We start from the raw sequence: 27,652 nt of genomic DNA on the forward strand, positions 1-27,652 counted from the left end.
CCATTCAGGTAGCAAGTAAGCATACATCTTTTCCCAATCAGTTGTGCTACTCGGTTACCTTGTCTTTTCCTTTGCTTTGCAGGTGATTGGTGTGCAGCTGTAATCATTTCTTTGTGACTTACTGCTTTGCTATGGGACGCTGGCTTGGATGTGGTCACTGGTGGTCCCTCCCCGGTGACCCCTCCCCGTTTCCCGCTGGATTCCTTCTGAGCAGGCAACCAACGGCTCGGTGTCCCTCCTTGCCACACCTAAAGCAGTGGTTGCAAATATCAAGTCCTTGTGTTGTGCATACTTGACATTTCCGCAGCTTTGTTGATTTGAGTGGTGGCGTGGCATTCACTGACATTGTCGGTACTGGTTCTGGAGTTTTTGCTGCTTGTGTGAATGCCCTTTCTAGAGTCTTTGCCAACGCAGACACATTGGCTGTCAGTTCATGTATGGCTGTACGCTGTGCTTGGACTTCAGCTTGGGTCTGGAGAACAGTGGCTTGGACTTCAGCGACAGGCTGGGCTACTTGTTCTCTTTCCCCTTGATGTGTGGCATTAACAGTCACTACTTTGGTTTTATTTGTTGTCTGACCTATTCGTGTCTGTCTCTCAACTTCTTCATGAACTGACTTAGTGATCACCTCTAGGATATAGTCATCAGTCACCTCGTTGTCACTCATGAGCGCTTTTAAGTCTCTCCTGACATATGTATATTTTTCGCTTATTCCTTGGTACAGAGAGTGAAGAAATGCACCTTGGACTAGCCTTCCGTCATACTGCAAACCTGAGCTGTTGTGCTGTGCGGAAAACAGTACACGCTGCTTAAGTCCCATCAACCGGTACATAAATTGTTGTGGGCTTTCACGGTCAAGTTGTCTTGCATTACTGAGTTCCTGAAATAACTCGGAATTACTTTTGTCTTTCAAATGTGTTCTGAGAAACCGCTTCAGCTCAGTTACCGTTAAGTCATATTTTGTCAACAGCATATCTTTAAATGTGCCTGGTCTGATGATTCTTAACACAGCACGGATGATCTCATTTTCAGTAAAGTTCTCGGCTAACCCCTCATCGATCTGTTTGCATAGGGCACCATAACTAACATCAGAGTCTGAATCAGATATTTGTCCGCTGTGAATTTTGAATTCCCTTCTTGGTAAGAAAGCTGCTACATCTGATAGCTTGACAATATCAGAAGCCTGGCTACTTAGGGATGGCTGTTTATCCACCCTAACATGCACAACTGGTGATCCTGTTGCTAATACAGCCTCCGCCTGTAGCTCTTGCTCCTCCACACTGGCTGTTGGCTGCTGAAGCTCCGTAAGGAGGTCGTTGAAGAGCAGGAGCCGTGACATACCTTGGTCCTCTAGACTTGCCAACTGGTTACTTCTCACAAAGTCCACAATGAAGTCATAAAGTTCTACCTCGGTTGCGTCGTCACCTGGCGCGTCCTCCCTCGCCTCTCCCTCGATGGAAGCCGTCAACTTGTGGAGCACGTCGGTGTTTGAAGAGCTGATCAGCTGGTGCAGTTTCTTCTGAATGCCTCGCTGCAACTCGCGTAGTGCTGACATCTTGGATCACAGTGATGGTGCGTCTGTCCAGGTACTGATGACAGGTTCAATGGATTGATGATTAACTGCGTTCTAGGACACAGAAATCATCCCGGACGAGCCCCCAAAATGTTTATTCTTCCTCTGTCGTTTTAATACCTCCTCTATACCACTATCGCTACCAGCACCCCCTAGTGGACTTGCGGTATTACACCTGAGCACCAACAATGGGGATTTGAATTATTTTAGAGACAAACATATTTTTAAAATAGTGGGGTGTCTGTTTTTAACAACTGAATTTTACATATCCAACATCTTTATGAATTATTACCACTTTTAACTACTTTAAGCATATTTATGCATTTTAAACTGTTTTTAGCCATGTTAACTTATTGTATCCTTTTTTATGTACCTTACACCTACTATCTTAATATTTTGTATGAATTACTCCAAACCTACCTGGTTTGAATCACTGTTTTGTTGACTATTCAGCAACATTGCTTACGTTTGTCAATGTCACTGTGGCTAGTTAGCACATGGTGTTTAGTCGTGACTGATACTATGGGGACAGTTGCAATTGTCCCCATGCTAATATCAAAATAGACCACACTAGGCTCAATTAATATATTTTACTGCTCATGATGGGCAGAATAGGGAATCATAATAAGAAATTAATGGTAATGATAAACAAAATAATTAAAAATCTGAACAGAGGAAGGCAAAAAAAATACAAGAACATCAAACCACAAAGAAAAGTGTAAAGAAAACCAAAAAAAATGAGAGAAGAATCAGACTCTGAAGAGGAAGAAGATGTCTGTTTTTTTTCTGTGAGCTAGAATTGTTCAGAAGCTGCTGCAATAGTTCACAAGACAGCAGATTTGTTGGAGAAGAGGCGAGTGTTGCAGTTTTATTTTTTAAATATTTGTGTGCCTTAAACAAAACTTAAAAATCAAACTTTATATTCACTGGAGTTTTAAAACAATGTGAATTTTGTTCACTAAAACTGTTCACATGTTTAATAAATGTTTTTTGCACTCCAAATTATTCTATTCTTTTTGTCCCAAACTGAAATATTGAGTTTTTATAGCGTCCGTAACATTTGCACATTCACTCAAAGTAGGCCTATGTTTCACACAAAACTAAACTTATTAAATACTTTAATATTGTATACCGTGGTTATTTAAACAAAAAGCATAACATTTTGGTGAAATTTTATGTTTTTTGATATGTTGCAACCGTCTGTGATCAGTGTTGCAACTGTCCCCAGGTTTGGGGTCAGTTGCAACGTCTGAATTTTTGTATTCCAATAAATATTGTGATTGATATGTTATATGTAGCCATCTTTAAATGGTATGGCTATTTAGCAGACAGATGTCGGTTTACTATGGAAAGATTTGGTGTGCCTAGTCTGAATAATCTCTATAAAAAGTGTTGCAACTGTCCCCAGTCTCCCCTACTCATTCCTGATCCTATCCTTCCTGGTCACTCCCAGAGAGAACCTCAGCATCTTCATCTCTGCTACCTCCAGCTCTGTCTCCTGTCTTTTCCTCATTGACACTGTCTCTAGACCAAACAACATTGCTGGTCTCACCACAGTTTTGTACACCTTTCCTTTCATTTTAGCTGAAACTCTTCTATCACACATCACACCTGAAACTTTTCTCCACCCGTACCATCCTGCCTGTACATGCTTCTTCACCTCTTTTCCACACTCTCCATTGCTCTGGACTGTTGACCCTAAGTACTTAAAATCCTCCACCTTCTTGATCTCTTCTCCCTGTAAGCTCACTCTTCCACTTGGGTCCCTCTCATTCACACACATGTGTGTCTTACTGCGGCTAACCTTCATTCCTCTCCTTTCCAGGGCAAACCTCCACCTCTCTAGCTTCTCCTCCACCTGTTCCCTGCTCTCACTGCAGATCACAATGTCATCTGCAAACATCATAGTCCATGGAGATTCCTGTCTAACCTCGTCTGTCAGCCTGTCCATTACCATAGCGAACAAGAAGGGGCTCAGAGCTGATCCCTGATGCAGTCCCACCTCCACCTTGAACTCCTCTGTCACACCTACAGCACACCTCACCACTGTCTTCCAGTCCTCATACATGTCCTGCACTGCTCTAACATACTTCTCGGCCACTCCAGACTTCCTCATACAATAGCACAGTTCCTCCCCGGACACCCTGTCATAAGCTTTCTCCAGATCTACAAAAACACAATGCAGCTCCATCTAGCATTCTCTGTACTTCTCTATCAACATCCTCAAAGCAAATCCTCTTTTTTTGGCATGAAACCATACTGTTGCTCACAAATGCTCACTTCTGCCCTTAGTCTAGCTTCAACTACTCTTTCCCATAACTTCATTGTATAGCTCATCAGCTTTATTCCTCTGTGGTTGCCACAGCTCTGCACATCTCCCTTGCTCTTCAAAATGGGCACAAGCACACTTCTTCTCCATTCCCCAGACATGTTTTCATGTCTTTTTTCACTCCTTATTTCATCCTGACTAATCTTTGCTACTTCCTGGTCCACAAAAGTCAGTCTTTGTTCTCTCTCGTTTTCCACATTCATCAGCTCTTCAAAGTAGTCTTTCCATCTTCCTATCACACTACTGGCACTTGTCAATAGTCAAAATCGGCTATTAAAGTGCCACTGTTTAACTCATTCGGAGATGGCGTCACCGTTTATTGAGACCCTACGAGGTTCCCGAGGAGACAGCGAAAAATAGATAAATAGGAAAAAAAGATAGTTCCTTGATATTATCCATCTATAAGTAAGATATATTTTCAGATGAGGGAATACGCTAGAAATGCTTAATTTTTTAGGCAAGCACCCGGAATAAAATGCAATATGAAATATTAATTAGGCCAATGTTAGCTGATGTAAATGTCACAGCAGTCCTAAGCGTGAGTACTCAGCCCGTTAGTCGGCTTATGTCACAACATTTGCTGGAGGAACAAAGACACTGAGGCATCAGTCAACTACAATAAAACTTATAACAAGTAAAAAATTGTACTAGGAAAAAAATGAAAAAGGTGGCCACAAAACACGTCACACACAACACTTGCATCTCGTGGTCACAGATACAGCCTTTGAAAATATTTCCTAAAAATATAGCATGAAAAAAGAAAGTTGTTGCTCCAATGTATTTATTTTTTTAATGGATAAGTGTTAATATGTCAAAGTTGTGCAATGTTGAGCGTCTATAAATGAAAAGACTAGTATAGTTAGAGTAGTAATTACCCACCAGGCATTTTTTGTCTATTAGAAGTCTAATCTACATACTGTATATTGTAGACATCTAGTATACATCTAATGCTACTTCCTCTAAAAGATGTCTACAGATAGTTATCAAATAGATGGACATTTGAATTTCTGTTGCTACTTAGTTCCTGCTCCACCTTCATCTGAAGACTATTTGTTTTACCTGAACTGTGTCTGGCTACGCATTTGGGATCTTCACCTGACTGTAAATAACACAATAGTCTTTCAGCACGCAATACTAAGTAGCAAACTAATCAAAAATTTCAGCAATTTGTAATGAAAACAGTATTTGTACAACTGTTTAGCATTTTCAAAAAGACAGGCAACAATAATGACCACAAGCATATCAGGTCAGCAAAATTAGGCAGCAAAGTCATTAACCTCAAGTCTGCAATCCAAGTAAGACAATATGTGGAAATGTTCTTATAGTGCACGTTATCCTTCATTGCACAAACTGTCCATATTACTTGTCTTTGCGTCCTGGAGCATTGCGAAGTTTGTTCATCACATCATTTTTAATGGCTGCCTCAGTTGAGCGCTCGTGGGACTGGCGAACAGCCTCTGCAAAAACAGGCAACCATAATTATTGTACTAACACCATTTACACTAAATAGTCAAAGCATACTTATTATTACTAATTAACTAATTATTCATGCTTCAAATCAGCCAGGCTCCTTTATTAATCTCCAAGAGAAATTCACATTTCCAGCAGCTCTGCAAAAATGTCATAATGAACTTAATCACTTCATCACAAAATAAAATAACCAAGGCAAGACAAGAGATAAGATAAGAAAATAGAATAAGAATAAATACTTTACAATTTAATTTCACACAGCCACATACAACTAACAATTAGACATTACAAATTTACTTACCTTGCAAGTACATAAGTTGTAGACGTGCTCCTTGGGAATAAAACCACCTGGCTGTTGCAGCTGTCTGTAAAGATACAAAATCCAAGAGTCAAACAATTGCAAACTAATTTATTCATGATTTGAAGTTCTTGGTTTTATTTCTTTTACACAATTCTACTCTAATGGTATTCTATGGTGTCATAATTACAAGGCACAATGGGATTTCTTGTTAGATCAGTACTTTTCAAATAGTGAATATTAGTGCAGACCTGCCAACATGTATGAATTGGTCATATTCAGCAGACAATTTCAATTCGCTTGCGTTCGCTTCACTGCACTCCATTTTGTTGCATTTTGCTGGTTTCACTTTCAAGTTAAATCTGTGCAGTAGAAATAAATAAATCGATAGTGGCAGTTTCTCATTAGTATTTTGAATCGGTGGGGCGCAACACATTTCTGTTCCTGAGTGGGGACATGACAAAAATAATTGAGAACCACTGTGTTAGATATAGCTTAACCGAATAATGCTAACCGGGGCGGATGATAACTGAGGTTCCACTGTACATAAATAGACATGCATAGCCCTAAAGCTAACTCACTCCACTACGTCGTTGGAAAGCCCACCTACAGTATAACTGTGAGTAACAAATTCAACACAAATATCAGCCAAAATTTGAATATTATAATAGTATAGTGTTTTTCACCTTCTTTATTAAAATTGTGGCAGTTGCAACTTCCCTTGGCTTCATTTTGGCGTATTTATACTGCAGTGAAAAGCAAAGGAAGGCAGAGACTTAGGGTGAGGAACACTGTTAAATTTAAGAAATTAAGTCAAACTATAAAAACGTGTTTTGTGTTAACATTTTGGGCTTTCTGGAACGGACTAATTCTATTTACATTATTACTTATGAGAAAATTTGATTTGGTTTAGAGTCAGTTTCGGTTAGAATTGGACCATTTGGAACGAATTAATGACGCTAACCAAGGTTCTACCGAAGTACTACTTTCAGTAGTAATTCAAATTTACATCCCATGTGGTCATGTTTGCATAATCTCAGCTGATGATGATTTGTAAGTCAGTGTTTTTGATTTTGAAATGATACAGAATAAAGATGCTGTAGCGTCTGAACTGTCCCTTTTAATAAACAGTGGCTTACTTTCATTTTGAAAGGTGCTTGAATTTTAGCATACATTCTGCATTAAGTACAGGTAAACAAAATATGCATGGGATGTACTTTCAATGTTGTAATAAAAGGTTAAACATTCCAGAAATCGGGCTGCACGTTGGCCGAATGGTTAGCTTGTTGGCCACACAGTCAAGAGAACGGGAAGATCTGGGTTTGAATCTCCGTTGGGCATCCTTGTGTGGAGTTTGCATGTTCTCCCTGTGCGTGCATGGGTTTTCTCCAGGTACTCCGGTTTCCTCCCACATTCCAAAAACATGCATGTGAATGTTCTAATAAAATGGTTAAACATTCTACAAACGTCCTGTGCATGTATTTGCATAACAATAGCAACTAACATTTCGATAACAAAACTAGAACTACACATTATCATTCTGAAAACATTCCCCACTAACATTTTGGAAGTATGGTCAGAATGTTCAAAGAACATTCTTAGAACGTGAATTTGTTACCTGGGTGAAGCAGTGCCTGGGGGGTAGTGTTTACTTGCAATCACACGCTGCATGCTAGCATTCTCCATAATAATTACTTGCTCATCTTGGATAAAATACACTGGCTGGAATTGAGTCACTTTTCAGCGGAAGTAGAATAATATGATGTCAAACGCCCTTTCACGTGAACGGACGCGCACTTAGCACAAACCTGAAAACTTGACAAACTGGACTTGTAAGTTCATAACTTTGGGGAATTATGTTTTGTTCAGTTGCATCTTGATCACAAAGCCTAGGATGGTTGAGCCACTTTAGCAGAAAATCCCCTTAGAGCCGTCTTTGTTGACAAATACTTTCACCTCCTAATCCCATTTCGGCTTCCCGCGCAGGGAATGTCATCAGTATGCTGAATCCTCATTGGCTCAGGTGGCGCACGATTCAAAGACTGTCTTGTAATTGCCTTGTATGTTGTTCATGTTTGCTGGCCAAGCGAATGTTTGACTTTGTCTTAAAGAGGCATACATCTTTTGATTTTTGCGCTGACATCATGAACTTGGTTTTCTTCCTTCTGGCGGTGCAAATGCACAGCGTGACGCCTGGTAAGTCCACTTTAAGTTTATACACGTCATTCCTAAATACTCTTTGGCAATGAACTTCTTTAACAAAAAACTTCTTTAACGTGTGTGATTACGTATGTATTATTCATTCAATGTACAGTCAAACTTGTCTATAGCGGCCACTAGAGGGAGTCTGCAAAAGTGGCCGTTATAGACAAATGTTGACCAGTAGAGGAAAAAAAAAGAAAAAAAAGGAAAAAAAAATAATGTTGACCAGTAGAGGGCACTGTGGGACTGCGGATAAAATTTGTACAGCACTACTGATGTTCTTATTCTTTTTCTTGTGTTTTCTTTCTTTTCTTGGGAGAATGAACAGAATAAGAATTTCATTGCATAGTATAACTGTCTGTTTTACTATGCATATGACAATAAAACTCGTGAATCTTGAATCTACTAGGCTTGTTATTATCCACGACCCACAGAACAAAGCTGTGCTAGTAATGTCTTACACTTGCTTTTAATATTTTACTTTTTATACGGCAGAGTGTCATTACAGCTTTAGTTCATCAGGAAGTGACGGGAAGTGACGGTGGGCGTCCCAAGCAGGAGAGCTAGGCTCAGTGCTAGCTGTGAGTTTCGAGAGAGTTGGGAAGTGTGTTTATGTTGGCGTGGATGTAAAGTCCTGCAGTGTTCTCCGCTGTTAATAAAGCCATTAAAGTGCACCGGCGACATGAGTCTCTCCATCCCCACAACAAGCGGTATTACAGTATTGACCAGTGCACATTGTCTCACACCAGGAAATAAACGGTGTCACTTGTTACAGGCATTGCCTGGACAGCTATGTAGTGTGGCTTCTTTAACCTTTGCCTTGTGGGCAAGCAGGAAGGAGAGACGATGCTGAGAGATGTGTGTGTGTTCTGAGCTGCTGTCTAGTGGCCGCGTTCAATAAATAAAGTTGGCAGAAGCAACAGGAGAAGTTTCCTTCTTTGCTTCGGAGCTGAATAACACTGACAAGTTAACAGACTAGTAGCGAACGGAAAAGAAGATGTTTTTTTTTGTGTCGAATACAGAAGATGAGGACTTTGATGGATTTGTGGATGAGGATTGATCAAAAATAACGTGAGGACATTCTAAAATACTTCAATTAAATACAACCAAACTCAGTTTTGCTCCCGCTGCCGCATGCATGCTAGCGTATGTTTTTTTTTTTAACTGTAGCGTCGCTGGGAGCACGTCCTGTTCCCAGTCTACTTTGCGGTAATGTTTTGGTGCAAATGCTCTTAAAGTTACATGTTTGACCAGGAAATAGCAAGCTCAAAAGAAGACGGCTTTTTTATGTGGAACAACTGACAGTTTGTGTGGATCTTGTGAATGATTGTGACTGAGCTAGGACTCAGTAATTAAAGCCTACACGCGACGGCTTCATTGATTGAAAAACGAAACTTTTTCGTGCATGAAGCTTCTACTTGAGTCGGTAATTTGGCCGCTACAGTATATGCGGTCAGATATTGACCAAGGGAGACAAAATTGGTGGCTGCTGACCGCGTTGGACAGGTGACTGCTCTACACAGGGTCTATAACATGTCAATTTGCTGCGGGGGATTTTTCAGTGGCTGCTATAGGCAGGTGGCCGTTCTATAAAGGTGGTCTCTAAATAAGGTTTGACTGTATTTGTGTCACTGAAAAGGAATTTCAAATAAAGACAGATGAGTTAAATAGGAATTCTCAATTAAGTGAATTAAGTGACCAAAAGAAGACAGCTGCATTTCACAGGTCCACTACAACTCCCATGACCACCACATTCCCGGAAGACAATGACGTCACAGACAGCCTGAACGTCTTTATCGAGTCTTTAACATTAAAATGCAACAAAACACACATCCATATAAAGCCTGCCATGCTTAAATCCAATACTTTGTTTCCTAGTATCGATTCAATCGATTGATTACATTTTTAAACAATTTTAGATTGATATATGCCGTCAGGAATTAAAGCTTGGTAAACACAGATCAATGTTGTTGGAATAAAAATTGATGCATCGATGTAGTGAATTTATCGTTACACCTGTATTAAAAAAGATATGAACATGCCACTGTTTCACTGTTTAACTAGTTCGGAGATGGCGTCCCCATTTACTGAGAACCTGCGAGGTTCCCGAGGGGACACGGAGAGAAAAATTGAAAGCATTCCCCGATGATAGTATCCATCCATCTATTATAAGCGAGATAGATTTTCATCCGAGGAAATACGCTAGATATGCGTATATATATTAATAATTAGGCCAATGTTAAATGTCACAGGAGTCCTTGCGTGGGTACGTATCTCGTCACACACAAACACACCCATCTAGTGGTCACAACGAGATACGTATCTCATACAGCATTTTAAAAATATTTCATTAAAATATAGATTAAGTTGTTGCTCCACTTCACTTTTTAAATGGATAAGCGTTAATATGTCAAAGTTGTGCAATGTTGAGCGTTGATAAATTAAAAGACTAGTAGGTTACAGTTACTGTAGTATACTGAATCGGTGTGAGCGTTCACACTCTGCATGCTGGCATGCCAGTGGTCCTCCCTGGCAGTGTTGCTTTTAGCAGTCATAATCTTTTGGAAACTCATCATGACGCTCCATAAAAATGACTAAGTTTTTGTAAAATACCCCCGTCGGGATGGCTATACATTTTTTTTCAATCAACTTTATTAATGCCTTGCAAGTTACATTAACAGTGCATCAAACCATGGGCATTAAAAAATAACAGTTGGATAACAAAAACGCATAAAATAAATCATACAGAAATCGAGGTTAAAGAAATAAAAACGTAACAGAAAAGTGATAAGTAAATAAATAAGTATGATACACCAGGGGACATGAGCAATGAAAATTAAATTGAATTAAGGATATTGAAGCGGAAGCACAGATTTAAAGTCTTGATGCTTTCTTGTTATTAGCAGAGGATATTGATTTGAAGTACAGCTTCAGTTCTTTCATGAAAACATAAAAAGGGGTTTCACTTTGGCAAATTTACATTTGTGGATGTATTTTAAGCAGCTGTTTTAAGCACAAAGGTTGGGTTGGTTGAGCCACTAAGCAGAATACCCCCTAACTTTAATGACAAAATATAAACACATGAATTATTGTAAAATGTAAAAGATATGGTGTGAATGAATTATCAGTTATAGACATGGAGAAGTTGGTAGGATGAAATAAGATCCTACGTACTTCTTCTGCTGAATGGTGTAAATGTAGTCATGTGAGGTCCCTGGTTGATCATGTCGTAAACAAATAAACCATACCATACATACAACTAACATTACAACAAGACTTTTGTCAGGCACTGTACTGTTTTTACAGTTTTTAAGTCGGAACTTATACCTAAATGATTCATAAATTGACATACCTACACAATACACAATATACACCAAAGTCACTCACACTGCACACAACACATGATTGATATACAGTATAAAATGCAATAATAAAAAGATTAGGGGTACATAGTTATCACTTTCCATTTCATAGGAACAGATCTTTTCACTTGTTCAAGGACCATCGTCATCCTTCATGATGGTTCGGGTGTTTGAGCGGCTTGGATCAGGCATGCAGCCAATGTTGGTCGGTGTTTCTCTACTTTCTGACCTTTTTACCATGCCTAATTTCACTTCATTTTTCACTTTCCTTTTATTTAACATCAGAAGAGTCTGCCTCATACTTGGGAGACATGATGAAGGGAAAAAAGTGAACTAAAACAAAAGTGACATTGTCCTTCCGCAGTGTCATGACACACAGTTTCGTGTTCTTCCGCCTATGTATTTTTCCGCTGCACGCACGTAACCAGTTCTCTTTTTCTTTTTCTACAGTGTTAATAATTTGAGTGCGTGGTAGCACAAAGACCGCCTGTCATGTATTGTATTTTTGCACTATAGAACATTATGTGACTCTTAATTGTCTAGCAGTGTTTTATGTTCACATGAAGACCCCCCTTGAAGACTGAATTTCCTTAAATATTCACACTGCAAGACTGTTCAACATGAAACCAAGTAAAGTGTAATCTAGGTTTTCTGTTTTTCTTTCAGTGATTTACACGCTGAAGTATTTCAAGACCGTGTCCTCTCAAGTTCCAAACTTCCCAGAGTATGTGGAAGTTGGTTATGTTGATGATGTTGAGATTGTTCACTATGACAGCAACAGCAGGAAAGCAGAAGCTAAACAGGATGAACAAAATCACAGCAGAGGATCCACACTACTGCCAGAGAGAGACAGATATCAGTGTTCATAATGAGCAGGTCTACAAACACAACATTGAAATTGTCAAGGAGCGTTTGAACCAAACTGGAGGTTTGTTTATGTTGAACTTTCTACGATTAAAATATATTTTATGTACTCTTTATATTGTAGTAAACACACACATTACTGCACTGATACCAACTGTACATCCCATAATGACCTACAAAAAACACATGATTGACGTGTGTGTGTGTGTGTGTGTGAGAGATGAGGTTTCACTCTGCTTTACAACATTTTGTGTCATTCTCTCAGGTGTTCACATTCTCCAGATGATGTCTGGCTGTGAATGGGATAATGAGACTGACGAGGTTAATGGTTGGAGCCAGGAAGGTTATGATGGAGAAGACTTCATATCGTTGGACATGAAGACATGGACATATACGGCAGCAAAACATCAAGCTTTCCCCGACAAACTCAAGTGGGACCAGAACAAAGCTATTCTAGACTACAAGAACTCTTACTACACTGAGACTTGTCCTTTTTACTTGAAGAAGTATGTGAACAATGGGAGGAAGGTCTTAATGAGAACAGGTAGAACCCCACCATGCCCTTTCACCTTTGTAACCATGTTAGCACGCCCCCTATAGAAACTTGACTAGCATTACAAGCTCTTTCTCTCTATTTTTGCTCCTCTCGCACCTTCTCCCCACACTGACATCTGTTGACATGTTGCAATCACGTCCTGTGCAGAGCTTCCACAGGTATTCCTCCTCCAAAAGACGCCGTCCTCTCCGGTCAGCTGCTTTGCGACAGGTTTCGCTCTCAACCTGTGGGTACCCGCGGTGGGCTTTTAACAAATGTCAAAAGAAGAGAGTAGGGAAAGAAACCCAAAAGCCCACAGAAGCAAAAAGGAGAGGAGTGGTAGTCCCTTACGTAGCTGCGGTCTCCGAAAAACTCCGGAGGATCTTATGGCAACACAAAATTCCAACCTATTTTAAACCAGTAAATACCCTGAGACAAAAATGAGTGCATCCTAAAGACAAGGCTCCAAACCAAAAACAGAACAATGTGGTCTATTCCATCCACTGTAAAGTTAAGATATGCAAAGAGCACTACATTGGGGAAACTAAGCAAATGCTCCAAAAAAGGCTTTATCAACATCACAGGGACAATTCTAGTGGTCAAAAGAAAAGGATGTAAAGTGAATGCTTGCTGATGGTTAGCAAAGCGCACGCCTGCAGTCAGCAGTACATCTACACCTTAAAGCAACCAATCACTCTTTTGAGGACAGCGAGGTAAAGATTTTGGCCAAAGAAAACAGATGGTTGAAAGAGGAGTAAAGGAAGCTATTTTTGTCAAACAACAGAACCCATCATTGAATCGGAATGGTGGTTTGAGGTTTAATTTGGACCCTGTGTTCAGCAGGTTACTGAGACCAAAACCCACAGCTCTTAGTCATGCAAATGAGGTGGAGCCAGGGCCGAGACAGAACAATAGATGCTAACAAGCCAGCATCAGAGTCGTTCATACCCAACTACAGGGAGCTACACTTCCCTTTGATCGGAGGTGCTAATGGGAGGATAAAATTAGACCACCACTCCTCCCAGTCTTAGTGTAAGGAACCAATAGGAGGAGGGTGTTGGCACATCAATTCCGCCCACTCGTACTGTATTTAAGGCCTAGGCTACCAGCACTTGTTAGTTCGCTGACGAAGCCCTTCGGATGAGGAGCGAAATGTCCGACACATTCTTCACAGAAGTACAGATGACGTCTCAAGAAGCCTTTCCCTCGTTAAACAGAACATCCTAAATATCTCCCAATAGCAGAGACGAGATCCTAAGGCCCCCAAACTGGTCCCCCCCGATGCCTTGGCTGCACCGAGAAATTCTGTCCATAAAAATGATTAACAAAGTTGGTGACAAAGAGCATTCTTTTGTAGAGACCAACCTTAGCCTTGGAAATTGGACCACACTCCAGCCTGGCAGGCCCGCAACCCGAGGCGGCTTCTGAATTTTGTTCAAGATTGTGAATGATTGACTAATGGTACTGTTGGAGGAGCTATTACAGCGAGGAAAGTGTGGAGGATAGTAGTGACTGGTCGGAAGTAAAGTCGCCTGGGAAGAGACAAAGGAAAAAATGTTTTTAGGGGCGTATAGTGGATCAAGTAGCATGAGCGAGATGGAGAGAGTGGTATCTAAGAAGACTGAAGCGGAAGAGTTTAAAGTGCTTCTCAAATTTAAGGAAGGGCACAATATTAGAAAAGTGAGACTTGTGGCTATCACTCGATTTCTGTATGAAAGAAAAGGCGAAGTTGTGAAAGCACGACTGCACAGTGTGATTTAATGATCAGATGTTTCAATGAGGGTCAACGAGTGAGGGTGCTAAAATTAACAAACACATGCAAGAAAGAAATCGTTGTGATAAAAAAAGTAGAAATCAGGAGAGTATCTCGAGGACTGATTTATGATGATTTATGTATCTTTTGATACATTCAACTGTTCGCATGTACAGACTGGAACTCTTTTGATACATTCAAGTGTTCGCACCAGAGGACATATATATACCCAGTGTCAATGGTATCAAAACCATTCACAGTACATCTGAATCAACGACAGTCAATTTCGTGGCAAGTCTTCAATAGTGCAGTGTTCGTGACAAACACATTAAATCCTCAAACACATTGCATGTGAATTGTTCTCCACTGTTTGGTCCATTCCACGAATGAAAAGTATTACAAATGCCTGAAGGGGAAGTGCTGGTAATGGCATAGTGGAACTGGCTGTGTCCACATCTGAGGTCTTGCATAGGAGGGTGGTGCAACCAGACTGTAGCAGGATGGGTTCCAACCTTGTCATATTGGAAGACTTTCGGTGGGCTCCGTTGTCTCTGAGGTCAGTGATCTCTCATCTCCCTCACACTTTCCTGTCTGTTAAGCATCAAGGGCGTTGATGCACACACTTTGGTGTCAGTTGAGCCATCATTCTGTGCATCCTGGGTGTCCCGTGCATTGTCATTGATGTCATCTAATGGCACTGGTGCTGCTGGTTCACTTTGGTCAGGTGCATCCTTGTTGTGTGGTATGACAAGTGTCTCTTGAGCTGGTTCTGGCGGCTGAACTGGGAGTCGAGGTGGCAGGTCTATGAAGTAATAATCGTCCTCATCGTCATCTCCCTCTGAATCCTTTTGAACTTTATCAGCCACTGTCGGTTTCCTTTTTGGTTTCACAGGGGGACGCACTTCAGCTTCGAGGGGCAGGTAATCACATAGTAAGAGGAAGTTTCGGTGCAGAATCCTTGACTTTCCTTTCCCAACTTCGGGTCTCAGCTCATAAATAGGAACATCCTCTCCCACTTTCCGAACCACGGTGTGAACAGTGTCTTCCCAGTGATTTCTCAGTTTCCCAGTCCCACCACGGGGGGTCATGTTCCGAACCAGCACACGATCACCAGGATATAACACTGAACTCCTCACCTTGTCATCAGACAGTCTCTTGTTTTTCCTGGCAGACTTGTGTGCATTTTGCCACGAAATATTGTATGCCTCTTGCATTCCCTGCTTCCACTGGCTAACATATTCACTCTGACTACCATTCCCTGTTTCTGTGGGCAAGTTAAACAACATGTCAATGGGTAGTCTTGGAGAGCGGCCATATAACAAGTAGTAACAAGGGGTAGTTCTCGATCCAGCCACACTACAATATTTGCTCAGTTGCGTGACGAGTTGGTTTTCGAACTTGCCCCCCTGATCGTGATGAATGCGGTTTGGAAATCCAAATTTAAGGACGTAATCATTAAATATTTTGTCAAGCCACAGTTTTTCCTGATTTTGATGTTGTGGGGTAAGCTTGTGCGAAGCGGGTAAAATGGTCTACAACTACCAATACATATTCATAGCCACTTTTGCATCTATCAAGATGAAGGAAGTCTACTGCAACAAGTTCAAATGGCTGCATGGTGACAATGTTGGTGAGAGGGGCCCTTGTCTCACGGCTAGGTTTTTTCTGTTTCAGGCAAGTACAGCCCATTACATATTGTTCTACTTCCCGCTGCATGTAAGGCCAGAAAAAGCGGTCTCTCACTAATGACACTGTCCTGTCAGTCCCTCGATGTCCCATTTGATTATGTAGCTCCGTCAAGACTGTTGTTTTGTGTTTGTCAGGTAATACCAGCTGTTTCCTGTTAGCAGTTTTCCTCCATAAGGTTCCACTTTCATCAGTCTCCAGTTTATCCCACTGTCTGAAGAAGCAATGGCTTTGGACACTGAATTGTCTCAGTTCTTGTCGCGTGGGCCTCACTCTAGATTCCTTGTATTGCAGTACTGGTCCAATATGTGAGTCATCTTTCTTATCCTGGCATATCTGTACTGGTGTTAATGACACAGTTGAGCTCGCTTGAGCAATCAGCAGGTTCACAACAAATATGGCCATTGACCACGAAGCATTTGAATCGGGCTGTGTATCCACTGCCTGAGCAATCGCTCCAACTGTATCATAGGACATCTCTTCTGTGTACTCACTCATCATTTCCAAGTCCATTGGCATTCTAGACAAACTATCAGCATCAATGTTCTCTTTGCCAAGGCGATACTTAATGGTGAAGTTGAAGTCAGCTAATTCTGCGACCCATCTGCTCCCGGTGGCATTTAATTTGGCAGTAGACAGTACATCAACCAAGGGATTGTTGTCCCTGTAAACTGTGAAGAAGGGTGTATAGTAAAGATAGTCACGGAAACATTCTGTGATTGCCCACTTTAGAGCAAGGAATTCTAATTTGCCGGAATAGAGGTGGTAGTTCCTCTCTGCTGCAGACAGGGTCTGTGAACCATATGCAATCACACGCAGTTTTCTCTCCTGATTCTGATACAGCATGGCTCCTAGCCCCTTGTTGGAAGCGTCTGTGTGAAGCACAAACAGCTGGGAAAAATCTGTGAATGCTCGGACAGGTGGTTGAACCAAGCAGTCTATCAGTTCAATGGATGTATGCAATGACACCACTTTTGCATTTCTCTTTTTTGGCCACTTGATTTTCTTGGGTTGTGGACCTTCCTCTGTCACTGGTCCCTTAGTTAGGTCATAAAGGGGGCTAGCAAAACGAGAAAAATCCTTTATATACTGGCGATAGTAACTCAACAGTCCGATAATCTGTCTCAACTCACCAATCTTTTTTGTTTTTTTGTCTTTGAAAGCTGTTACAGCAGCTGTGTCAGCAGGATCTATTTTATTCATAAATAAAATAGATCTAAATTTTCAAATTCATCATTATTGTCTGACACAGAGCTCTCTGACACAACGCAAGCTCACGGCGCTACGGAGCCGAATATCCGACGTCCACAGTGAAACTAACTTCACCACGGTAAGCCAGAATTGCAACAGGAGAAAGGAACACTTACCAGAGCCAAATCCACCTCAGCAGGCCCAGGTTTGGGCCTGTGTCGGTAAGTTTCTGCTTTATTCCGGCCAGTCCGTCGATTACCTAAAGCGGGCTCCGATAGGAGCCCGTGCGAGTAAGTCTTGTTTTGTGCCATTATCTGGTGGCAACATTCGAGACCAAGTCGGTAGTTAAAAAAACTACGAATGGTACTGGCCGCTGTGTCTATCGTCCACAGTTCCTGCTAATGCGCCCTGCTAGCCGCATTAGCTCCAGACTAGCAACTCGCTTCCTGCCATCCTGTTCCTGTGCTGACATCGACGTCTCTCGCTGGTACAGTCATCACTGAGCCTACGGCCCTCATCACCAAGACCCAACAATTGCCACTTGACTTCTGCCTTCATCACTGAGTCTTGACAACTGCCATCATGGACGTTGCTAGCGAAGGCTAGTGACGCTAACGTTAGCTGCAAAGGCCACCGCAGGGCCTTCTGGCTTCACTGCTGCGACCTGCCGTTTGCTGCCGGGTTCCATCCCTCACCACCGAGAACACAGCTGCAATCGCCAGCCGAGACTGCAACTGACAAAGACCGAGAAATATGGCTACCAAAAGGGTCATGGAGGAACTAAAAAGGTCAAACGAAGAACTACGGAAGTCTGTGGAATTTATGAGTCACCGTATGGAAGAAGTCACAAGTAAGCAAGACACATTAATTAACATGATGCAAGAGATCAAAGTGTTGAAGAGACAAAATGAGGAGAAAGATGACTTAATTGCAAACTTGGAAAGTAGATTATCTGAGCTGGAACAATACACACGAATGAATGATGTGATTGTCACGGGGTTACCAACACGACCTCGGTCATTTGCTGCAGCAGTATTGCCAAGGGGGGACGGGACAGTTGGTGGGAACCAAGATTTGGACTTTGTCGAACAGCAAGTGGTAGATTTTTTGCAAGATAAAGGAATTAATATACACATAGATAATATAGAAGCCTGTCATCCTCTCCCACAGAAAGACAAAAGCAAACCAGCAACCATCATCATGAGGTTTTTCAACAGAAAATGTAAAAACAAATTATTGCGGCAAGGTAAGATGCTTAAAGGAACAAATGTTTACCTTAATGAACACCTGACCAAAAATAATGCGGAAATAGCAAAGAGAGCTACATATCTACGGAAAGAAAGAAAAATACAAGCAACTTGGACCTCCAACTGCAAAATTTACATAAAGTTAAATGGAACACCAGAACAAGCAAAAGTACTAATGGTCAGGAGTCTGAAGGATCTGGAGAAACTAATATAATACAAATTGTCTTATTGATAATAGCTCATGATTGACCTCATGACGATGGTAGCTGGTTAACATATGTAGACATTAAACTACTACATTTCATAACACATACAAACAATATTGGAGGAAGACATAGACCCAGACACAAACTTCTTTTCTCATATCAGAAATGACTGCTGCTACTATACAGATGAACAATACAATGACAACTTTAATAGAGGCAATAAGTTGTCAATCATTCACATTAACATTAGAAGTATGTATGCAAATTATAATAATATCAAACAATACTTGAGTCTATTTAAGGAACCCTTTAAAATAATCGCTATTTCAGAAACTTGGATTAATGACTACAAAGGCGTGGACTTTGAGCTGGAAGGTTATGACATGAACTGTGTCAATAGGAACAACAAAAGTGGAGGAGGAGTGGCTGTGTAAGTGGATACAAATCTGAACTATAAAGTAGTAAAGAACCTGTCATTTGCTACTGATAACATTCTAGAATGCATAACTATTGAAATCAGTAAAGAGAAAAGTAAAATTGTACTAATATGTTGTATATACAGAACACCTAAGTCTAGCATTGAAATATTTGAGGATTGGATCAAAGCAACATTCACAGACATTAGCCAAAAAATAATCTTTTTATGTGGAGATTTCAATATTGACCTTCTAAATTCAAATAACCAAAACAGAACAGATAACTTTATAGATACAATGAACAGTTTAAGTCTTTATCCAAAAATCACCAGGCCAAGCAGAATTACAGATCACAGCGCAACATTAATTGATAACATATTCACCAATGGTTTCGACGACAACACGACAAGTGGACTGTTAATTGTTAAAATGATATTACTGACCATCTTCCGGTGTTTACGATTTATAATGAAAACTATAAAAAGAGAAAGAAGGACGATATCAGGACAGTCAGAAGATCACATACAGAGGAAAGTATTAGTGCTTTTAGGAAAGATTTGGAAAAACAAAGATGGGAGTGCGTATATAGTGAGAATGATGTGAATGAGGCGTATAAAAACTTTCTTAATGTTTACATGAAGTGCTATAACAGACATTGTCCACTGAGAGAAGTATTTAATAAGCAAAGGAAGAGAAATCAGCCATGGATGACCAAGGGACTAATAAATGCCTGTAAGAAGAAAAATACACTATATAGGAGATTTATCATTCTAAAAACTAAAGAAGCAGAAAAAATATATAAAACATACAAAAATAAGTTAACAAACATCCTGAGAGTGTGTAGGAAAGAATATTATAGTCAATTATTAATCAAGAATAAAAACAACACTAGAGCAACATGGGGCATTCTAAACAGTATTATACGGAACGGTGGCAAGAAAGACTACCCTCTTTATTTTATAGATGGAAATGATAAATATGATAATATGAATCAAGTAGTTGAAAAGTTCAACAACTACTTCGTAAATATTGGACCGGATTTGGAAACAAAGATCCCAAATTACCCACCAGTAGAAGAAAGAAATGAGATCATAGACAAGAATCCCAATTCCATGTTCCTCACTAACGTCACACAAAAGGAAATCATAGATATTGTCAATAAATTCAAAGCGAAAACATCAACCGATTGCAACGGAATAGAAATGGAAACGATAAAAAGGCTTATAAACGAGATTGTACAACCGCTAACGTACCTTAGCAACCTATCATTCCAGACAGGTAAATTCCCAAATAAAATGAAAATAGCTAAAGTAGTTCCAATCTTTAAAAATGGAAACAAACATCAATTCATAAATTACCGACCAGTGTCCTTACTGCCACAATTTTCCAAAATCATTGAAAAACTATTTAATAACAGGTTGGACAATTTTATAAAAAAAAATGAGTTACTCACTGACAGTCAATACGGATACAGAAGCAACATTTCAACTTCCATGGCACTGATAGAAATTACAGAGGAAATCACCAATGCTATAGATCATAGAAAGTGCACGGCTGCAGTATTTATGGATTTAACAAAAGCCTTTGACACAATTAATCATGATATTCTAATCACTAAACTAGAAAGGTATGGAATTAGAGGGTTAGTCTTGAACTGGGTTAAAAGCTACTTAGCTGACAGGAGGCAATATGTGAAGCTAGGAGAACATACGTCCGAGGAGTTAAACATATCATGCGGCGTTCCCCAGGGGTCAATTCTAGGACCAAAACTATTCAATCTATATATAAACGACATCTGTAAAGTCCCAAGAGACCTAAAGCTAGTATTATTTGCAGACGATACAATCGCATTATGTTCTGGAGACAGCACACCAGAGCTAGTACAACAAATCACAGATGAACTAAATCTACTAAAAAGATGGTTTGATAAAAACAGACTATCACTGAACCTCAGTAAAACTAAAGTAATGCTATTTGGTAAGTGTAAAAAGGAAACGTACCAGCAAATACAAATTGATGGGGTAGACATTGACAGGGCGAACGAAAATAAATTTCTCAGGGTTATAATAGATGAGAAGATGAACTGGAAATCTCACATTAAAAATTTAAAACATAAAGTGGCAAGAAACACCTCAATACTGAATAAAGCTAAATTTGTCCTTGACCAAAACGCACTACATACGCTCTACTGCTCACTGATATTACCATATCTAACTTATTGTGCCGAGTTATGGGGCAATAACTACAAAAGTGCACTTCAGCCACTAACTGTGCTACAAAAAAGGTCACTCAGGATCATCCATAATGCTGCTTACAGAGAACACACAAATTCCTTATTTATAAAATCACAATTATTAAAATTTGCGGATCTAGTAAACCTTCAGACGGCTAAAATTATGCATAAAGCAAACAATAACCTTCTACCAAAAAATGTAAAACAATTCTTATCAACAAGAGAAGAGAAATATGATCTGAGAGGAAAATTTAACCTAAAACACCTATATGCACGGACAACACTGAAAACTTTCAGCATTTCTGTATGTGGAATCAAGTTGTGGAATGGATTGAGTAAGGAACTCAAACAATGCACAACAATGAGCGATTTTAAGAAAAAGTACAAGCAGTTGATGTTCACAAAATACAAAGAAGAAGAGACCTGAACCACTGTGTACTTACAATACAACATCTAACCACTACTATACTGACTATTACCTCTTCATTGTGGTGAGTACATGGTCTGTACTCATTCATTATCAATCAAACACTTCTTCAATCATTCTATCAGTTATCATTATGCCTGTAGCTTCCTTTTAGTAAGTGAAAACCTTGTTATGATCGCACTACATTGTCATGTAGCCTTACAAAGCATACCTGGAAGAAAAAGAGGTGAATAAATGTATTGCAATTGATGTGAAACTGATGAGGGGTAGGATTAAATAAGCTTTGCTTCTTCCTACTTCTTTTTGGACATGCAAAACTGTGAACTGTATTGTGTGATGTGCAACTGTTTGACTTGTATGCATGTTCAAGATGAATTAAAACCATGAACTATGAACCATTCCCTTCCGCTGATACTATTCTCCCAAGATAGCGGGTTTCAGTTTTGAATAACTCGCACTTTCTAGGTTTCAGTTTAATTCCATGCTGCCTTAGTCTTTGCAATACTTTTCTTACATCATTGAAATGATTTTCAAAGGTTCTGCTGAACACAAAAGTGTCATCTAGATATGGTACACATATCTTCCGCCATGCAGTGTTGGAAGGTTGCTGGAGCATTCATCAATCCGAAGGGGATTCTGAGTCATTCATACAGGCCCCAAGGTGTCACAAAGGCTGTGAGGTGCTTGCTTCCTTTTGCCATGAATCCCTGATTATAGGCCTTTCACTGGTCTAACAGTGAGAACATAGTATTTCCTTCAAGACCATCTATGATATCCTGCACTCTGGGGATCTATCAGGGTGAGTCTTTCGGTTTAGCTCCCTATAATCTATACACAAGCGCAAAGAATCACACTTCTTCCTGACACAAACAACAAGTGAAGCATATGATGAATGGGACTTCTCTACCCACCCCTGTGCAATCAAGTCTCGCAAATAGTCTTTCATTTCCTCATAAAGAGTCTTAGGAACCGACATGTAAGTTCGCGCTCCAGGGTCAGGATCCTTAAGCTCAATTTTCAGATGGAGCTTCTCAATACAGCCTATGTCACTGCCCGATCGAGAGAAGGAATCTGATTCCTCCCGCAGCATGGCACATACTACCTGCCTCTGACTTTCATCTAAGTGGCTGAGATCAGTGGGGGATCCCAAGGTTCTTGACTAGTTCCCCGACCTTTGGTGTGTTGAGCCTGAATAAATGTTTTTTTTTTTCAAAATGGTGCCGTGTGAGTGGCTGCCGGTTACAGCAGCTCTGTGCTTTTCTTCTACCTTTTAGTGTTTTTATAATATTTTAGTCTTCTTCTTACTTTTTCTTTTGGTCGCATTTGGTCGAGTGTGCAGCTATGGAGGGTCATATTGTTACTTTTCTAGTCTGCGCCTTGATGCTCTTTGAACTTTTCAGTTCAACTGTGGGAAACCTCTTCAGCCACGGCTCCCCATTCAACCAAGGCTCCATTGTTTACACCCGGGATCAGCTGTTAGCCCTGTGCCACACACCCCCTCTCTGCGTGGAGAGGCCAGAGATCCCCAAGGAGCTGTGGAGGAGCAGAAGAGGATGCAGGTTGGGAGTGAAGTGCAAGAAGCGGAAAAGACGGTACAAGCCATGTCTACCGTCTGTCATCATGGGGAACGTAAGATCTCTCCCCAACAAGATGGAAGAGCTAACGGCGCTGACCCGACTGCAGAGGGAGTACCGGGAATGCAGCCTCATGTGCTTCACGGAGACATGGCTGAGTGAACGTTCTCCGGATTCACACGTCACACTGGACGGATTCCAGCTGGTACGAGCGGACAGGAATGCAACGGAGAGCGGTAAGAAGAAGGGAGAGGGAATAGCTGTGTTTGTGAATGATAGATGGTGCCACCCGGGACACATCTGTGTGAAGGAGCAACTGTGCACCAGAGACATGGAACTGTTAGCGGTTAGCATGCGGCCATACTACCTTCCGAGGGAGTTTTCACATGTTATTGCTATGACTGTGTACATTCCCCCCTCAGCGGTCGCTGCTGCAGCTATAGAGCAGATCCACCCCACATCTCTCAACTTCAGAACCAGTACCCCCAATCCCTCCTCCTCATCTCCGGTGACTTCAATCATGCTTCCCTGTCCTCTGCTCTTCCCACCTTCACCCAGTATGTCAAATGCCACACTCGAGACAATAAAACTTTGGACCTCCTCTATGCAAACATCAAGGATGCATACACCTCATCCCCCCTCCCCCCGCTGGGTCGTTCTGATCACAACCTCGTCCATCTCGTCACAGACTACACTCCAGTAGTGAATAGACAACCCCCTGTGAAGAGGCCTGTGAAGCAGTGGTCTGAGGAGAGCAGTGCTAGGCTCAGAGGCTGCTTCCAGACAACAGACTGGGAAGCGCTCTGTAGTCCCCATGGCAGTGACGTTGACAGCATGACGCACTGCATCACAGACTATATAAACTTCTGTGTGAAGAACACTGTGCCCTCCAAGTCAAATCTGAGAAGTGCGAGTTTCACTCCGCCTCCGTCACTTTTCTGGGTTATACAGTATAGTGGAGAAGAGCCAGCTGCGTGCCGATCCCGCCAAAGTACAGGCGGTGGTCGATTGGCCTTCTCCTAAATAAAAAAAAGCACTTGCACAGGTTCCTGGGCTTCGCCAACTTCTACCGCAGGTGCATTCGTGATTTCAGTATCAAAGCGGAACCGCTGACGAGGCTAACATCTGCTAAATTACCCTTTATTTGGACACCGGAGGCGGAGAGGGCCTTTGTAAGACTTAAGACACTTTTTACCTCAGCGCCAGTACTCACGCACCCTGACCCTTTGTTACAGTTCCTAGTGGAGGTTGACGCGTCGGACACAGGAGTGGGCGCTGTCCTCTCCCAGAGGTCCCCGGTCAACCAGAGGCTCACCCACGGGCATTCTTCTCGTGTCGCCTCACACCACCAGAGAGAAATTACGACATGGGGAATCAGGAGCTGCTGGCCATCGTGCTCGCCTTGCAGGAGTGGAGGCATTGGCTGGAGGGCGCAACCCAGCCTTTTCTAGTCATCACGGACCACAAAAATCTCTCATATATACACTCCTCACAAAGGCTGAACTTTCGCCAGGCGCAGTGGTCCCTGTTTCTCACTCGCTTTGAATTTTCTATCACCTACAGAACCGGCTCGTGGAGCACTAAGCCTGATGCCCTATCCCGGATTCACAGCCCCACGGAGGAGAACAAGAGTCCGGAACCCATCGTACCTGTGGCCAGGGTGCTGGGGGCGGTCCTATGGGAGGTGGAGAAGCATGTCACCGAAGCCCTAAAGGACACTGACACACCGGAGGGGTATCCCAAGGGTAGGCTATTTGTTCCTCCCAACCTCAGGTCAGAGGTCTTACAGTGGGATCACACAGCCAAGGTTTCGTGCCACCCGGGCGTTCAATGCACCTTGTTCCTGGCCTTTCAACGGTTCTGGTGGCCGTCCATGGCCACCAACGCCAAGGAGTTCGTGGCGGCCTGCTTTGTCTGCGTCAGGAGCAAAGCATCTCACTGTCCTCCTGCAGGCCTGCTCCAGCCACTCCCGGTACCACCTAGACCCTGGTCCCACATCGCCCTGGATTTCGTCACCGGACTACCCTTATCCCGGGGTAACACAGCAATATTGAACATTGTGGACCAAACATACCCGCTCAACTCCCTACAATCAAAATGGCTGAAGGGAAAGAAATTCAAATGATCTCATCGTACAAGTACTTAGGCATTATTGATGAAAATTTGTCCCTTAAACACATAAATTACTTTTTGTAGTTAGACTACAACTTTTTCCTCTTGATATTTTGACTTCATTACTTGTAAAATTACTACAGATTTTTTCATTTTTGCTGTGTTTTTCTTGTGAAATTATATTTTTGGAATGTGCCGCGGGGCGCACTTTGGAGAACCCTGTTATAAGGCAATTTGTACCCCACTTTGGGAACATGGGCAGTATAATGGATAATTTTTTTTTTTTCATTTAAAATATTTTCAATAACGGGGTCTCAAACACAACTTAAATGGGGGATGCTGGGGGTCTCCTTTACCGCTGACTTTCTTTTACACTTTACATAACTTTTTGTTATCACTGTGATGACATGTTCCTGATGTTTGATATAAAGATCTACAATGCCATCTAAGTAATATTCTTTATTAATAAGAAACATAGCTTTTATGACCTTGATGACATGTTTGTTAGTCATATGACATGTAAAGGAGGCATCGTTGCAGGCTGCACTTATAGAAGACCCTTCACAAGTGATTGACGAAGACCTGAGAGCCAACTGTTAAGTAAGAAGTATTATTGCTTTGCCAACTGTTAGTCAGAATTATTGTTTTGAAAGCAAACTGATAGGTAATTTGTAAATAGATGTTTATCTCCATTTTTGAAAATGTGTCCCTTTAAACACATAAATGACTTTTTGTAGTAGCACTACAACTTTTTCCTATTGATATTTTGATTTTATTGTAAAATTACTACTGATTTGTTCTTTTTTGCTGTTTGTTTTTCTCGTGAAATTATATTTTTGGAATGTGCCGCAGGCCATACTTTGGAGACCCCTGTTATAAGGCAATTTGTACCCCACTTTGGGAGCATTGACGAATAAAGGAATTTTTAATTAACAAATGTTCAACAATTTAACATGACAGGCTCCTGTAAATAAACAGAAAATAAAAGCTAGTAGAGTTGATCAAGCATCCTCTTCCATCTTCCAAGTACAGGCAGACTCACAAGAACTTGCAACATGCTGAGCAAGGTAGACATAACAGGCAAGAAGACTACCAAGGCCATTATCCTCCTGGTGGCCGTCATCCTCTTGATCTTGATCTTGATCATTGGACTCATCTTCATCTTCATCTTCATCGCATCAGCACCGCCTAACCTGTCAGAACCTATGAACAACCTGGACGGTGCAGAACCAGGAAAGATCGAGGTAAAAACACAAATGGATACTTTATTTGCGTACATGAGCAGGAAGTACTGGAGTATTACCCATAACATTGTCCTCTTCCAGGCGCTGACAGACAATAATAACATTGCCGCCTTCCAGGCGCTGACAGACAGTAAAACTGTTGCCTTCCATGCGCTGACAGACAATAATGCTGCCGCCTTCCAGGCGCTGACAAACAATAAAACTGCCGCCTTCCAGGCGCTGACAGACAGTAAAACTGCCGCCTTCCAGGCGCTGGCAGACAAGAACATTGCCGCCTTCCAGGCGCTGACAGACAGGAACATTGCCGCCTTCCAGGCGCTGACAGACAGTAAAACTGCCGCCTTCCAGGCGCTGATAGACAGGAACATTGTCGCCTTCCAGGGGCTGAAAGACTGTGGAGAGAAGATGGCTGAGGATGTTGAGGTAAAAACACATGTACACATAGTAGAATTTTGTATATTTTCAGAATAAAATAATAAATTAGATATGCAATGATGTGCGATATTTGGAGCTTGGGACAAAGTTAGATGGTGTGTTCAACAGCCGTTATTTTTTGGGTTTTTTAATTATTGCGCCTGACAGTTTCCCGCGGCCCAGTTGGTGGGGACTCCTGCCTTACAGCACGCTTGGGGATATGATGTGCTCTTTTACACATTGAAAATACTGTAAGAATGCCACTTTTCTACAATTGGTTTCTTTATTGAATACTGTAAGATTAATGTCTACATCAACAAATCAACCGTTGAATCTTATCTAATTGTATCGTTTGTATACTGTATCGAATCGTATAGAATCCTTCTGTTTTTAAAATACATTTTGAATCGTATCTTAACCCGTACTCCTAAAGCACACTTAAATCATGGTGTGACAAAAAGGGCAGTTAAAGCTGGCTAGAGAACACACAGCCTTTTCTTAAAGTCAACAAATATA

At 41.3% G+C, this 27,652-nt stretch overlaps 1 pseudogene; it reads left to right on the plus strand.

The window, feature by feature from the left end:
- Nucleotides 1–7,814: 7,814 nt before the first annotated feature.
- LOC129179443 (class I histocompatibility antigen, F10 alpha chain-like) lies at nt 7,815–14,578 on the plus strand (annotated as a pseudogene).
- Nucleotides 14,579–27,652: the final 13,074 nt, after the last annotated feature.

The sequence above is a fragment of the Dunckerocampus dactyliophorus genome, chromosome 4 (assembly GCF_027744805.1).
Source record: "Dunckerocampus dactyliophorus isolate RoL2022-P2 chromosome 4, RoL_Ddac_1.1, whole genome shotgun sequence".
Taxonomy (NCBI): domain Eukaryota; kingdom Metazoa; phylum Chordata; class Actinopteri; order Syngnathiformes; family Syngnathidae; genus Dunckerocampus; species Dunckerocampus dactyliophorus.